The sequence below is a fragment of the Benincasa hispida genome, chromosome 10, assembly GCF_027475165.1.
Source record: "Benincasa hispida cultivar pf3 chromosome 10, pf3_genome.v1.1, whole genome shotgun sequence".
Classification (NCBI taxonomy): Eukaryota; Viridiplantae; Streptophyta; class Magnoliopsida; order Cucurbitales; family Cucurbitaceae; genus Benincasa; species Benincasa hispida.
In genome coordinates this window covers 53,214,986-53,229,682 of record NC_143487.1, presented here as the reverse complement: position 1 = coordinate 53,229,682, position 14,697 = coordinate 53,214,986, and the positions used below count along the sequence as shown (strand labels likewise).

The following is a 14,697-nucleotide window of genomic DNA, read 5'->3' as shown; positions in this document are numbered from 1 at the left end:
AAATTTAAGCAGCATAACACAAGCGTTGCAGCGCTTGAGACCTACGCTTCATTAGCAGTGTCGCTACACTCTACGCAACATAGCTATGCTCCGCCTGCAAATAAATAATTTTGCTTGAATTTTGGTCAGTTTTTAGAGCACGAAATTCACCCAAATTTTAGATCTGCTTCCATCATTGATCTCTTTCTCTCAATCATATTTCCAGCATTTTTCCTTGTAATTTCTCAACATTGGATTGAAGATTCTTGGAATTATGTGTGGCTAAGGTAATCTTTTCTAGCTTCAGGTAGGATTAAAACCCATTATTTCTTGGTTGTGGTATTTTAATTTTTTTTATTATTTGATGTATGCTTGAAGACAATTCACATTCTTGAATGATATATGAATTTCTATGTATTGAATTTATGGGTTTTTGGCCAATTCTTATTGGTTTTTTTATTGCTAGAAATTAGGAATACTCTAATGTATTTTTAATCTAAGAAAGAGCAAGGGTTAAAGCATACTTGAGTGTGAATTAGGCTTTTTAGAATAATCTTTTTCTAAAATTGCATGATTAACCAATTTTAAGAATGAATGAATTAGTAACTTAGGCTATCTGGGTTATTAAATCAATATGGTTAGATTACCTCTCTTATGCAGATGCTTGATCAATATGGACTCTAATGTACCCAATTAATTGAGCATCTAGGTTGATTAAGAAATTAATCATGATATTAGGGCATGTAGTTTTAGACTTCAAGAATGCACGAGCTAAGATAAAAGTTAGTGAGCATTGCATAAATTAGAAGTTCCATGATCAACCAAGTGAATGGATGGATTCTGAATCCCTAGGCTAAGCCTTCTAACCGAATTAATTTTCCTTTTAATTACGCTTTTACATTCGTTCTTTTGCATTCAATTGCAATAGAAACAACACATAAACCCCCCGTTACTATACGAATTCATCAAAAGGCTTGGACATCTTAAGATTACCTGTTGAGACAATCTAATCTTGCCACTTATACTATGTTGTAGTGTAGGTAGTATAAATTGAAGTTTATAAATTTATTTGATTTTTAGGGGTTTGCTTGTGATGGAAAATTCTCCGATAATCAAGAATGTCGACATAGAAAATATTGACTTTAGCGGAAGATTCAATCGAGCCAGAATTAAATTCACTTTCAAAACGTAAAGTTTTTTTTATTAATAGTCCAAACACTATAAGATGTTAAGCTTGTAGGATAAAATGGGTATTTGCAAGAAAAATAGATGAAAATAATGAAGTCACATGATATAAAGCAAGACTAGTTGCACAAGATTTTTCACAAAGACTTGGTATTGATTATGAGGAGACATATTCACCTGTGGTGGATGTAATTATAATAAGATATTTAATTGGTTGGACTATATATGAAAGTCTAAACATGCATCTTATGGATGTATCCACAGTTTATTTATATGAATCTCTTAATAATGATATTTATATGAGAATCTCATAAGGATTTAAGATACCTAAAACATATAATCAAGTTCTCAAGAACTATATTCAATAAGTTATAGAGATCACTATATGAATTCGAACAATTAAGATGAATGCAGTACAATCTCCTGAATGGAGATTTATTGAAAGAAGAATATCAAAATAATCTAATATTTTTGTGTGTTTTTATAAAGAAATCACAGTTAGAATTTGTTATTATAAATGTATGTGTTGATGATTTAAATATAATTAGAACTTTTGAAGAGCTTTCAAAGGTAACAAAATATCTTAAGAAAGAATTTGAGATAAAAGATCTCGGAAAAATAAAACTTTTTCTTAGCTTGCAAATTGAGCATTTAGCAAATGAGATATTTGTTCATCGGTCAATTTATATCAAAAAATCTTTTCTTTCTATATGGACAAAGCACATCCATTGAACATTTTAGTGGACATTTGTTCACTTGATGTAAGGAAAGAAATATTTTGACATCGAGATGATAATGAAGAAATTTTTGGTCATGAAATACCATATCTTAGTACAATTGATGCACTTATGTATCTTATTAATAATACAATACCATATATTTCATTTTCAGTAAATTTATTAGCTAGATATAATTATTCTCCAACAAAAAATCTTAATTCTACAAGTTATTATTTCTTATAATAAGAATAATTAGAGGGTTTTTTTTATAAAAGAAATATTAGGATCATTGGGGCAAAATTATCTTTCTTGCATTTATTGAGCTCATAGTTAAGTTGCATAAAATTTTCATCACTAATCTAACGAATATGTTGGAAAGCAAATGAAAACAAAGAATTTGCGTTGAGAATAGTATGCAGTAGAGGACATGTATGCGGCAAAGGCATATCAGACGCACAGGAAGGGATCACCGACAACTACAATAAGCGAAGTGAAAAAGTTGCCCGACATGCCTGCCATGGTTCTGTGTGGCAGAATGGTCCCCATGTCTAGCTATATATAAGGGTGGCCTTAAAGGAAAGAGCTCATATCATTCTTCGTCAATTCCCTTTCCCAAGAGAATTTTCCTCGAGAAACACCGCCACCAACTTCGTTCATCTCCGTTGGGAACTAGAGCTCAAGAGAGACCTCTTCTTCCCTTCAGCCGTCCTCTGCATCCAAAGAAAAGTGCAAGCAGCAGAAGCAACTCTAAATAGATAAGAAGCAAGACATTGTTAATCGACAACCTTTTCATCTTCAACCATCATTTCTTCGTTGCTTTGTTTTTATTTTCTATATTATTTAAGATCTTGTATCAAACATCTTGACATCTAATACATCATGAACTTTATCTCTATCTTCTTCTCATTTGACTTTTCTCTTAATCATGAGTAGCTAAATTATTAGTGGGATAGGGTGAACTTAACATCATTACGACAAACATAATAATGGTAGAAGTTCATTTTGCTTAATGCACGATTGTTTCCGACTCTTGGTTTCAGCTAGCTAATTGACCAAGTGGTAATGATTAACTACTCGAGATAGCAAGAGGTTGTGGATCTCATTAAGCAAAGTAAAAATGTATTTAGAGATAAATATAACCTTACTTTGAATAACCTAAAATATGTATCATAGAAATATGAAACATGTGGTTAACTCACTAAGAGGTGGAATATTTTTGTGGTTATGAGCATAAACCGAAGCCGACAATCCAATCCAACCTGAATTTTAAGTGTTGGTTTGGGTTGGAGACTTTATTTTGGTCCCTAATTCCTGTAGAATATTTTTGTGGTTTTGAGCATAAACATGTGGCTAACTCACTAAGAGGTGGAATATTTTTTTGGGTTGCCAACCCAACCAACCCTAAATTAGGTTAGTCCAAAAAAACACACTCATCCTAACCCAATTCATGTACATCCCTACTTAAACTCCTTTTTATAAATAAATCCAATACAAAATCCTTTGATATATATATTGTTAATTTCGGTTTCCACCTTTACTAATACTTTAAAATTGAATCACTAAATACACAATTCATATGCAATTGCTTAAGAACCAAACATTTGTCAAAAGAGGTGGATTTTTCCAAACTAACATCGTAGAGGTCATCCGTCATCATTTATAAAATGCAAACTAACATCTAAAATCAAATTTGTTACGGTGAAAAGTGAGACTTAATACTTATTTACAAAGGCAATACCTACAGGCATTACAACCTTTAAAAAATTCGTGTACAACATTTGGAACGCAACGATTTAGAGATCTTAATTGATATTTTCATGAGGGAGAACAAAATCTATTCTTTAAAGTTTATTAGATTATATGAAATGTGTACTTTTTTCCTTTACTATAATTTTTTTCATTGAGTTTTTTTTTATAAGGTTTTAACCAGACATATTTCATATATAATGGACAAATAAGAGGGAGTATTATAAATATTATATACAAATTTAGATGTCCATACTTAATGTCCTAAAAGACCAAATGACTTATCTCCTATCGTCCACGTGTCTTATAACCATGTATCCCTAATTCCTATTAGTGTAACATCCTAGTTGCCAAAGTGCCATAAATGGTGGCTTTTTCTAGATTTTGTAGTTATGCAATTTGGAGAAAGAATTTAAGAAGAAATTTCACAATTTTCATAATCTCCACTTTTATTATTATTATTATTATTATTATTTATTTTGAAATATTATAACTTTTGGTATATGTACTTTCGTGGTTCCTCTTTTTGCTCCTCAATTTTACTATAATAATAATATTTTTAAAAAAAAACCAAAACGACTATAAGATAGTGGTTGGTATGAGTATGATTGTGAGAGTTGGTTAACTACTAGACCTACTGCCTAATAATAATTAATTCAAATATGTTCTTAAAAACTATTAAAATCTATTCGATTCTATATGGTTTTGGAAAAATACAGAATACAGAAAAGCTTCTTCTTCCTTTATTCTCTCCCGTTTTCAATTGTTGCATCATATAATTTATGTTTCATGTGATATATTTCCAATTAAATTTGAAAGAGGGTGCTAATTAATAAATAAATAATTATTAGTTCATGATTTAAATTATACATTCTCTAAAATATTTTTAGGGGTGCAAATTGAAAATTTTCTCAAAATTTATAACTTTTAATTTTTAAATCAATCAAAATCTAAAATGGAATATATCTTCTCAATTCCTATATTAAAAAGAGGATTTTAAAAAATAGAAAAATAAATGAAATTATTGTACAAAATAGCAAAATTTATTTATTTTTTAGATATTCGATTTTTTTTTTTTTTTTTACTATTTCTATAAATAATTGAACATTTTTGTAAAAATTTTCTCGTGAATAACATCTAAATCAAATTAGAAGTAGAAGTTGGTGAAGAAATAAATAGAAATTCGTACCCACAATTAAAATCCTTTACATCTCTACCTTCCATCTACTCATCGACTTTGATAGTTTTGCTCTTTATTCATTTCCACAATCAAAATTTTGAAACCAAAACCTTCAACTAAGCTTTGCCAATTCAGCATTATCGAAACCCTTCTCCTCCTCCCATTCCCCTTCTTCTTTCACCAAATGGATTCCGACGCCGTCGCCGGAGATGAGGTCGTCTTCGAATTCCTCCCCGTCTTCCGCGTCTTCCAAAGCGGCCGCGTCGAGAGGCTCTTCCCCACCGACCGCCTTCCACCGTCCACCGATCCACTCACCGGCGTCCAATCCAAAGACATCCTCATCGATCCACAAACCCAACTCTCCGTACGGATATACCTCCCACATATTTCAGACTCCACCAAGAAACTCCCGCTTCTAATTTACATCCACGGTGGCGCCTTCGCCATCGGCTCCGTCGCATCGCCGATCTACCACCCCCACCTCATCTCCCTCGCCGCCGAATCCAACGCCGTCGCTGTCTCGGTAGAATACCGTCTGGCGCCGGAAAATCCTCTCCCAGCGGCGTACGACGACGCGTGGGCGGCGGTGGAATGGGCGGCGTCGCATTCCAATGGCGACGGCGCGGAGATTTGGCTGAACCAACACGCTGATTTCAGCCGCGTATTTGTTATTGGGGATAGCGCTGGTGCAAACATTTCGTACAATGTAGTGGACCGGGCCAGCGAGAGTGATAATGGGCCGAAGGGAATGAAGATAATTGGGCTGGGCCTAGTTCATCCGTTTTTCATGATTGATAAGCCCGATAAGTTGATAGAGTATGTTTTCCCCACGTCAGCGGGTTTGGAGGATCCGAGGATGAACCCGTGGGCCAACCCGAGACTTGGGAAGCTACGGTGTGAGCGCGTGTTAATACTTGCAGCGGAACTTGATTCGTTAAAGGATAGGGCGCGTGGGATTCACGCAGCCTTAAGGGAGAGTGGATTTGAAGGGTCGGTGGAGATTGAGGAGACTGAAGGGAAAGACCACGTGTTTCATTTGCTTAAACCCGAGACAGAGAAGGCTGTTGCATTGGTAAAAAAGATAGCGTCCTTTACCCAATCAGCATAAGCCACGTGGGAACTTTTCTCTCTTACAGAAGTGCAAGAATATTAGGTAATTTTTCCGACATATTATTAGAATTAAAAAAAAAATTAAATAATGTTATTTTTATATATATTGATAAAAATAGGGTAGAACTGAAAGTATTTTTAAAAATAGGTGTTTGCTGAAACTATTTACAAAATCACCACAAATCTAAAATTCATAAACTATACATTTAAATCAGCTCAAATAAAAACAAAATAATATATCCATGAATCATATATTTAATTCAACTTAAATGCAAACAAAATAATATATATATGAATCAATCTTCATTTTTAAATTCATAAACATAATCTAATTTGTAAGTTCATAAACTATATTAGAACTACACATTAAGTTTATAAACTACATTAGACAAAATCAGCCCAACCAAAATCTAATTTCTAAGTTCATAAACTACCTTAGACAAAATCAGCCCAACAAATAGACAAACATATACATATATTTCTAGAACAAATAAATCATGGATCCATAAAATACACATTAAGTTCAGTCCAAATGCAAACAATATAAGTACCACACAAATATATATATATATATATATATATATATATATATATGAAGATTATATATCCGAAAAAATGTAGGAAATTTTTTTTTACCACAATCAAAGAGAGAAGGAAGCTTTCGGGTGAACGGTTGGACGGACGGTTAAATGGAGGCACATGACTTAAGGTAGGAAATTTTTGGATAATTTGTTCGGATAGACGAACAGAAGAGATTTTCGGACGAAGAAGACGGAAGAAAAGAGGAGGCAGAAGGCTTTCGGATGGAGGAACAAAAAGGTCGCGACAGTTTAATGTAGGGAGTCGTATACCCGGTACACGACTTCAGTCAATACTGTATGACTACCACGGCAGATTGCGCGTGCTAGATCAACAGGAAATCATGTACCCCGTGTACCAGGTACACGATTTAGGGTTAATCATGTACCAAGTACACGATTAAGTTGTAATCGTATACTGGGTACACGATTTAAAAACCTACTTTTTACAATACTTTCAATCCTATTCTATTCTTGTAAATATATATTAAAATAACATTAAAAAAAAAGATTTCTAGTAATTTTCTGGAAAAGCAAAAGTATGCGAGAATTTTGAGATATTTTTCATAGTTTATTTTAATATATATATATATATATATAAAAGTTAGGTGCAATCTAAATTTTATATATATATATATATATTAACATCTGTCACGACAAGGTTATATTGGTGTATAATTTAGATTGCACCTAACTTTTTTTTCTTGAATGAAAGTGGTAGATGTGTAAGAATTATGTATTATTGATTTTTAAATTGATTCTTTAGTCAAGTTAAATTGATTCATTTATGAAAATTTTGAATTTTTTTAATATTAAAATTTAAATTGATACAATAGTTAATTTGCAATTTTAATTGTAACAACTTCAAATTTGTAAGAGCTATAAATTATTTTTTTTCAAATAATTAAATCACAAATTTGACTTTTATGTATAGAGAATTCAATTTCAGTGTAATTATTTTGAGTCATTGTAACTTTGGTTTCATTTACATGATTCGAACTTAATTTTCAAAATTGATTCATAAGGTTTAGAAGTTTCAAATTAGGTTCACATGATTTTATTAAACTTCACAAATTACACAAATCCCCTCTATCTAAATAGAACACAACAAATTTGTAATTTTACATTGAATATTTTTTATGTTGGATTTATTTCCTGTGTTCTTAATAATAATTCACTTTGTGTTATTTATCACGAAGCTTATACATTTTTTTTGTTTTACTAATTTATTTTAGTTTGAACAGGGATGATGGTGGAGTTCGAACCTCTCATCTTTAGGGAGGTTAACTTGATGTCTTAATCGATTGAGCAATATTCAAATGTCGTCATATATAATAAGTGTGAGGTGATCATCGTATTTTTTTTCCTTTCAATTTTATAGTAAAATACATATTAATGTATTTGGTTATTCTTTTATCTAAGAATGTAGAATAAAATAGCTATTTAGTGTTTAAATTTTTATAAAATTTTCTATTATTTTTTATATGTTTCAGAATGGGGGATTTTCAAAAATAGAAAAATAAAGAAAACTATTTACACAAAATAGAAAAATTTTAATCTTCTTTAGTAGGGGTTGATAGAGACTGATAAAAGTTTATCACTGATTGAAGTCTATCAGTATCTATCAATACTTTTTTGCTATTTCTACACTAGAAGAAATTCGGGCTTTAATGTCGGTTGGAAAAAGTGAAATCGGATGTATAATGTCGGTTTAAAAAAAACGAATCTTTAATGTCGGTTTTAAACCAACATTGAAGATGGGCTTTAATGTTAGTTTAAAATCGACATTAAAGGTGTAATATTTTTTTTTCTTATTTTATTAAATAATATAACCCTAAATCACAGCTCCTTCCCTTCTTTACCTTTCACGCCGATACTAAATAATATAACCCTAAATCGTCGTCGCTCCTTCTCTTCGTTATCAGGTTTCTTCCCTCACCGTCCATCGATCTTTCTCATTTCTCATTTCTTTAAGCTTTATTCAGTAAACTTCTTCTCTCCTTTTATCTCTTTTCTTCAATTTTGTTTTATCTCGTTGGAGTTCGTTGACTGTTTGATTGCTGATAATTCGTAAGGCGAAAGGAGATAACGAATTTTGCTGTAGGTGTGGATTTTACTTTTTTTTTTCCTCCTCCGTTTTCGTCTGTTTCAGTACTCTGTTATCGTGATTAGTGGTTTAAGCAAAGAATCACAAATATCGTTATCCTATGAATAAGCCTGTTTCTCTTAATGTTTAAGCAACGAAACAGAGAATATATTTGGAGAGATTAGGTAAACTTCAAATTCATGAGTATTCATTCAGCTATGGCGTTAGAGATAACGAATTTTGCTGTAGGTGTGGATTTTACTTTTTTTTTTCTCCTCCATTTTTCGTCTGTTTCAGTACTCTGTTATCGTGATTAGTGGTTTAAGCAAAGAATCATAAATATCGTTATCCTACGAATAAGCATGTTTCTCTTAGTGTTTAAGCAACGAAACAGAGAATATATTTAGAGAGATTAGGTAAACTTCAAATTCATGAAGAATTCATTCAGCTATGGCGTTGGATATTTAAGCATTGTTTCAACTATAGCTTCTTATATTATCTCGACTTCACACAAGTTTTGTTTCATTGGTGTCTGGCGTATTATTTATCCATATGTCGATCTAATCTTGAACTTATGAGATACTGTGATCTAAGGGAATAACAATTTCTTAAACCTTTATTTTTATTTTGGCAAAGGTTTCTCTCGCAAAATTGTATTTAATTATAAAAATGTATTGCTTACTATATCAATTGAAATGAACTGGAACTTCCATTCAAAGCTCTTTGTATGCATATGAACTAGGGTAGTAAGTCTAAGCATTTAAGCATTTATTGATGAACTGGAAATTTATATCATCTTGGGGATTTGGAAGGAAGATAGACAGATTGCATTGGACGTATTTTAAGAAGATTGACAAGTGGAGAAGGTGCACCCGATACAAAAAGGACTTCATAACAACATTAATAACAAAGACAAGATAATATTTATAAGATGCTTATCTTAAAAGTCTAGTTGTTCTAAATTTTTTGATGTTGCATATTTTACAATCATAATTTTATGCTTTTAAATTTTTCCTTGTTATTGTTTTTTTTTTTTTTTTTGTAGATTAAGTTGCATATTTTACAATCATGGATAAGTCATAGATGAAAATGAATAGAATGTCAGCTGAGTATGGTTTAGGGGTCTAGGTGTTTATTAAAAATGGTCTACAACATTCAAATATACCGAATGTCATGAGTTGTCCATGTTTGAAGCGTGTTAATGCAATGACTCTAGATGTGAACAAAATAAGAGAACACTTATTTTTTAATGGTATAGATCAAAGTTATTAGACATGGATTTTTCATGGTGAATCATTACCGATTAAGAGAAACAATGAAAATGTGTCTACTAGTGAAAGAGACGAAGTTGATGAGTATGATGTTGATGTTGATAACACAATTGGAATGTTTGAGGCTGCATACAATAACTATTTTAGTGGAAAATCCGATAATTTTGAAGAATTATTAGATGATGCGAAGAAACCATTGTACCTAAATTGTAAAAATTTTTCCAAAATATCTACATTGGTAAAGTTATAAATTTAAAAGCTAAATTTGGATGGAGCGATAAGAGTTTCACTGAGTTGTTGGAATTAATTCATGACATATTACCTAGTCCTAATGAAATTCCAACTTCTACTTATGAAGCAAAAAAGATGTTGGGTACTCTAGGAATGAAGTACGAGAAGATTCATGCATGTAGAAATGATTGTTGCTTGTTTAGAAAAGAACTCTCTAATGCAAATGTATGCCCCATTTGTGGTACGTCAAGATGGAAGCTTCAAAAAAATTTAAATGAAAGGGCTAAGAATATCCCAGCAAAAGTCATGTGGTATTTCCCCAAATTCCAAGATTTGAAAGAATGTTTCGAAGTAAAGAAACAGCAAGTTTATTGACGTGGCATGCTAAAAAAAAGAAACAAATGGTTTATTAAAACATCCCAAAGATGCCCTATCATGGAAAAAAAATAGACAATTTGTGGCCAAAGTTTAGGTCAGAACCTAGAAATCTTCGTCTTCCTCTTTCGACAGATGGGGTAAATCCACATGGAGATCTTAGTAGTAGATATAGTTGTTGGCCAATAATGTTAGTGACGTATAATCTACCTCCATGGTTGTGCATGAAGCAAAAAAAATTTATGTTTACTGCATTAATATCTGGTTCTAAACAACCGGGAAATGACATAGATGTTTATTTAGCTCCGTTAGTAGATGACTTGAAAAAACTTTGGAAAGATGGGGTAGAATGTTACGATGCATATAAAGAACAATGTTTCATACTTAAAGCCATTTTATTATGGACCATTAATGATTCTCTTGTGTATGGTAACTTGTGTGGTTGTACGGTTAAAGGATATCATGCATTTCCAATTTGTGGAGAGAATACTTCATCCACTTATTTATCAAAAGGGAAGAGGATGCCATATCTCGGGCATCGCAAGTTTCTACCCCGCCATCATCCATATAGGAAAAAAAAGAAAGCTTTTAATGGCACACAAGAATTAGAATTTGGTCCAGAACCATTGAGTGGGGAAGAAATTCTTGCAGAAATAAGTAAGTATTAATATTCATTTGGTAAGAAAAGTATCAAAAAAAAAAAAAAAAAGAACAGCGGAGATAGCACTTCAACTTATTGGAAGAAAAAATCTATTCTTTTCAAGTTAGAATACTGGAAGTATCTTGACGTGCGACATTGTTTAGACGTGATACACATTGAAAAGAATGTATGTCCAAATCGTATTGGCACATTGCTTGATATTCCTGGTAAAACAAAAGATGGAATAAAAACTCGATTAGATTTGGTGGAACTGAACATTAGATCAGAGTTAGCCCCTCAAGTAGGAGAGAAAAAAGTCTTTTTACGTCCCGTATGTTATACATTAACATGAGCTGAGAAATTGAGCTTTTGTAAGGTACTATCAGAAATTAAAGTACCTGAAGGCTATTCATCGAACATTCAAAATTTAGTGTCGCTCACAGATATGAAACTTTACGGACTTAAGTCGCATGACCATCAGTTCTTATGCAACAATTATTACCGGTAGCCATTCGTGATATTTTACCCAAACATGTAAGACTTGCAATTACTCGCCTATACTTCTTCTTTAATGCTATATGTTGCAAGGCAATCGATTCATCTCAGTTAAAGGGTATGCAAGAGGATATCGTTGTCACTCTATGCCTCTTAGAGAAGTATTTTCCTCTATCATTCTTCACAATAATGGTACACCTTATAGTGCATCTCATAAGAGAAGTTGAGTTTTGTGGACCTGTTTATTTGAGGTGGATGTATCCTTTTGAATAATACATGAAAGTGTTGAAAACTTCTGTACGAAATAGAAATCGACCAGAAGGATGTGTTGGAGAAAATTATATTGTTGAAGAGACTATAGAGTTTTGTTCTGAATTCGTATCTGGTGTTAATTCTATTGGGCTAAACTCATCAACAAAGAAAGCGAATTCAAACATTGATAGAGATTGTCAGCTGCTTCTTTTATCAGATCGAGTAAGGATGAGTTGGATCAAGCTCATCTTTATGTCATTCAAAATGTAAATGATGTGCTTCCTTACGTCGAGTATGTAGATCTTCATCTTATTCTCGTTTTAGGTTACTTGATTATTCAATAATCTACTAACTTTGTCATTTATAATAGGCAACATATGGATATTTTGTCTAAGCTCAATTCTGGTAAAAATAAAAGTAGAAAGTGGCTTCAAGAAGAGCATAATCGTACATTCAGTCGGTGGTTGTCCACACGGGTAATCTCTAGAGACCTACTATTTGATGTATAATTAAATGTTAACTACTAAAATATTATGAAATATATCGTAGGTTGCACTAGCTCTCGAAGTTCCAAAAATTCCATATCGCCTTCTTTGAGATGGATAGCTAATGGACCTTGTCCAACTATGGCAAAATATTCTGGTTATGTGGTCAATGGTTACTACTATCACACAAAGAATCGTGATGATGTTAGGAGGGTTCAAAATAGTGGAGTTAGTATAACGGCTACCACAATGCAAGTCTCTAGTGCTAAGGATAAAAGGCCGTCATGTCAGATATGACCTTTTATGGTGTAATACAAGAAATATGGGAGCTTGACTATCATGGATTATCATTTATTTTATTCAAATGTAATTGGGTTGAGAATAGAACTGGAGTCAAAATAGACGAGTTTGGGTTTACTATTGTGGACCTCAATCGTATTTGACATAAATCAGACCCATTTATTTTAGCCTCTCAAGCAAAACAAGTGTTCTATGTAAAAGACCCGCAAATTCGGGTTGGTCAATTGTTTTAACATCTCCACAACGAACAATTGAGGATGATTTTTATGAAGATGAAATAGGAGATATGCTACAAGAGTGTGGTTATGGAGGTATGTAAAGAATGCCCAATGTTGATACATTTACTGAGATTGATGATACAACATCCACATACATTAGACATGATTGTGAGGGTCGATGGGTTGATAAATAATGTATTAAACATGGTATGTCATTTACTATGGTTATATGTATTTAAATATTAAGATTATATGTTTTTTTTTTTTTTTTTTTTTTGTTTTTTTTTTTTTTTTTTTTTTTTTTTTTTTTTTTTTTTTTTTTTTTTTTTTGCAGATTGACATGGAAACTTCAACAAGTAGCAGTGAGAATGATAGAAATATGATCCCACAAAAACATAGTAGAATAAGTATACCACGTGGCCCAACTACAATGTCTGAGTTGGCACAAATAAGGACATCTGGCCAACGGTTGACCATCGATTATAATGAACATGGACAATCGGTTGGATTTGGAGCAAAGAAGATGCAGAGTTATATAGAAGTTTGTGTTCAACAACAAATTCCTATAACGTATGATTCTTGGAAAAAAGTTCTAAACCATTTAAAAGAAAACTTTTTTATTGTGTAGCGGTATGTTTTCTAAACTTTTAATTCATGTGCATAGTAGTTTATTAGTTTATTGTTTAACTACTTTTTTCATTGTGCAGATGTCGTTCAATGTGGACTCTAAGTCCAAACATTGTATACTAATGTCTGCATCAAGGAAGTTTCGGACTTTCAAGACAACGTTGACTCAAAAGTTCATACTTCCATTTAAGAATGAACCCTCGGTCTTGCAATTTCCATCGCAAAAATATTCTCATATAGAGCAAAATCATTGGACATCGTTCATCAATGAACGATTGAGCGAAGAATGGGAGGTAAGTCATTCACAATAAATTACATGTCAACATTATCATTGTTTTGAAAGGTAACTTCAACTAGATTTGTTGTACAGAAAAACAGTCGTGTTCAAAAAGAAAGACATGTGAAATGTGTATATAATCACCACATTTCTCAAAAGGGCTATGCGAATCTTGCCCAAGAATTAGTGAGTTATTCGACTTAAATTAAATATTTTATTCTAATATGTTTATGCTAATTAAATATGTATGTTCATGTAGAACCTATCAAATGACCCTTCTTATCGAGCAACTTTATGGAAAGAAGCAAGAAAAGGAAAAAATAATGAATACTTTGATGAAGTTACTCGAGAATGTGTCAATCAGATTGTAAGTATATATTATGCAAAATATAAGATGACATATATATATAAGTTTAAGATGATATAGATATTGTGTGAAAATTGTAATATGTTTTACAGGATAAATTGGCTGAAGTTCATAAAGGTGAAGATGTTCTCACCGAAGCATTGGGTACAGAAGAATATTGAGGTTGTGTTAGAGGAATGAGTGATTTTGTTTCCCATTCTCAATATTTCAAATTAGTAAAACCAAAGTCCTCTATGAGCCAAGAAATTGAAAGAGGCTCTAGTAAAAAAAATGTTTGCCATGGTAAAATGTTAAGAGAAAGAACTCACAGCAAACAATCTCATCAGTCCAAATCATCTGTTGGAAGTGTTGCACTAAGTGCATCTAAAGAAGATACTGAGAAGATGTCTAAAGAAGATTTGGAGGTAATTTATTTATTGTGACTTTTAAATTTTAATCATATTGTACGTGATTAACCATGCATGACATACGTTCTTTTAAATTTGTTAAGGGGATACCATACCACTTGGCTATAGGAACTGTAGATAATATTGTTGCAGTAGCCACAGCATTTGATGATGATGTGTCATGCTTAAC

General features: G+C 32.2%; 1 pseudogene across 3 annotated transcripts; it reads left to right on the top strand.

Annotated features, from left to right (window-relative positions):
* Positions 1-4,701: 4,701 nt before the first annotated feature.
* On the top strand, positions 4,702-7,952 carry LOC120087695 (putative carboxylesterase 2 pseudogene; annotated as a pseudogene). Of its 3 annotated transcripts, none has more exons than XR_016523681.1 (2): positions 4,702-5,962; positions 7,742-7,952. The product of XR_016523681.1 is annotated as a putative carboxylesterase 2 pseudogene, transcript variant X1 (transcript). The 3 variants fall into 3 exon arrangements; XR_016523682.1 differs by having other exon boundaries at positions 7,733-7,952; XR_016523683.1 differs by lacking the exon at positions 7,742-7,952 and adding an exon at positions 6,541-7,030.
* Positions 7,953-14,697: the final 6,745 nt, after the last annotated feature.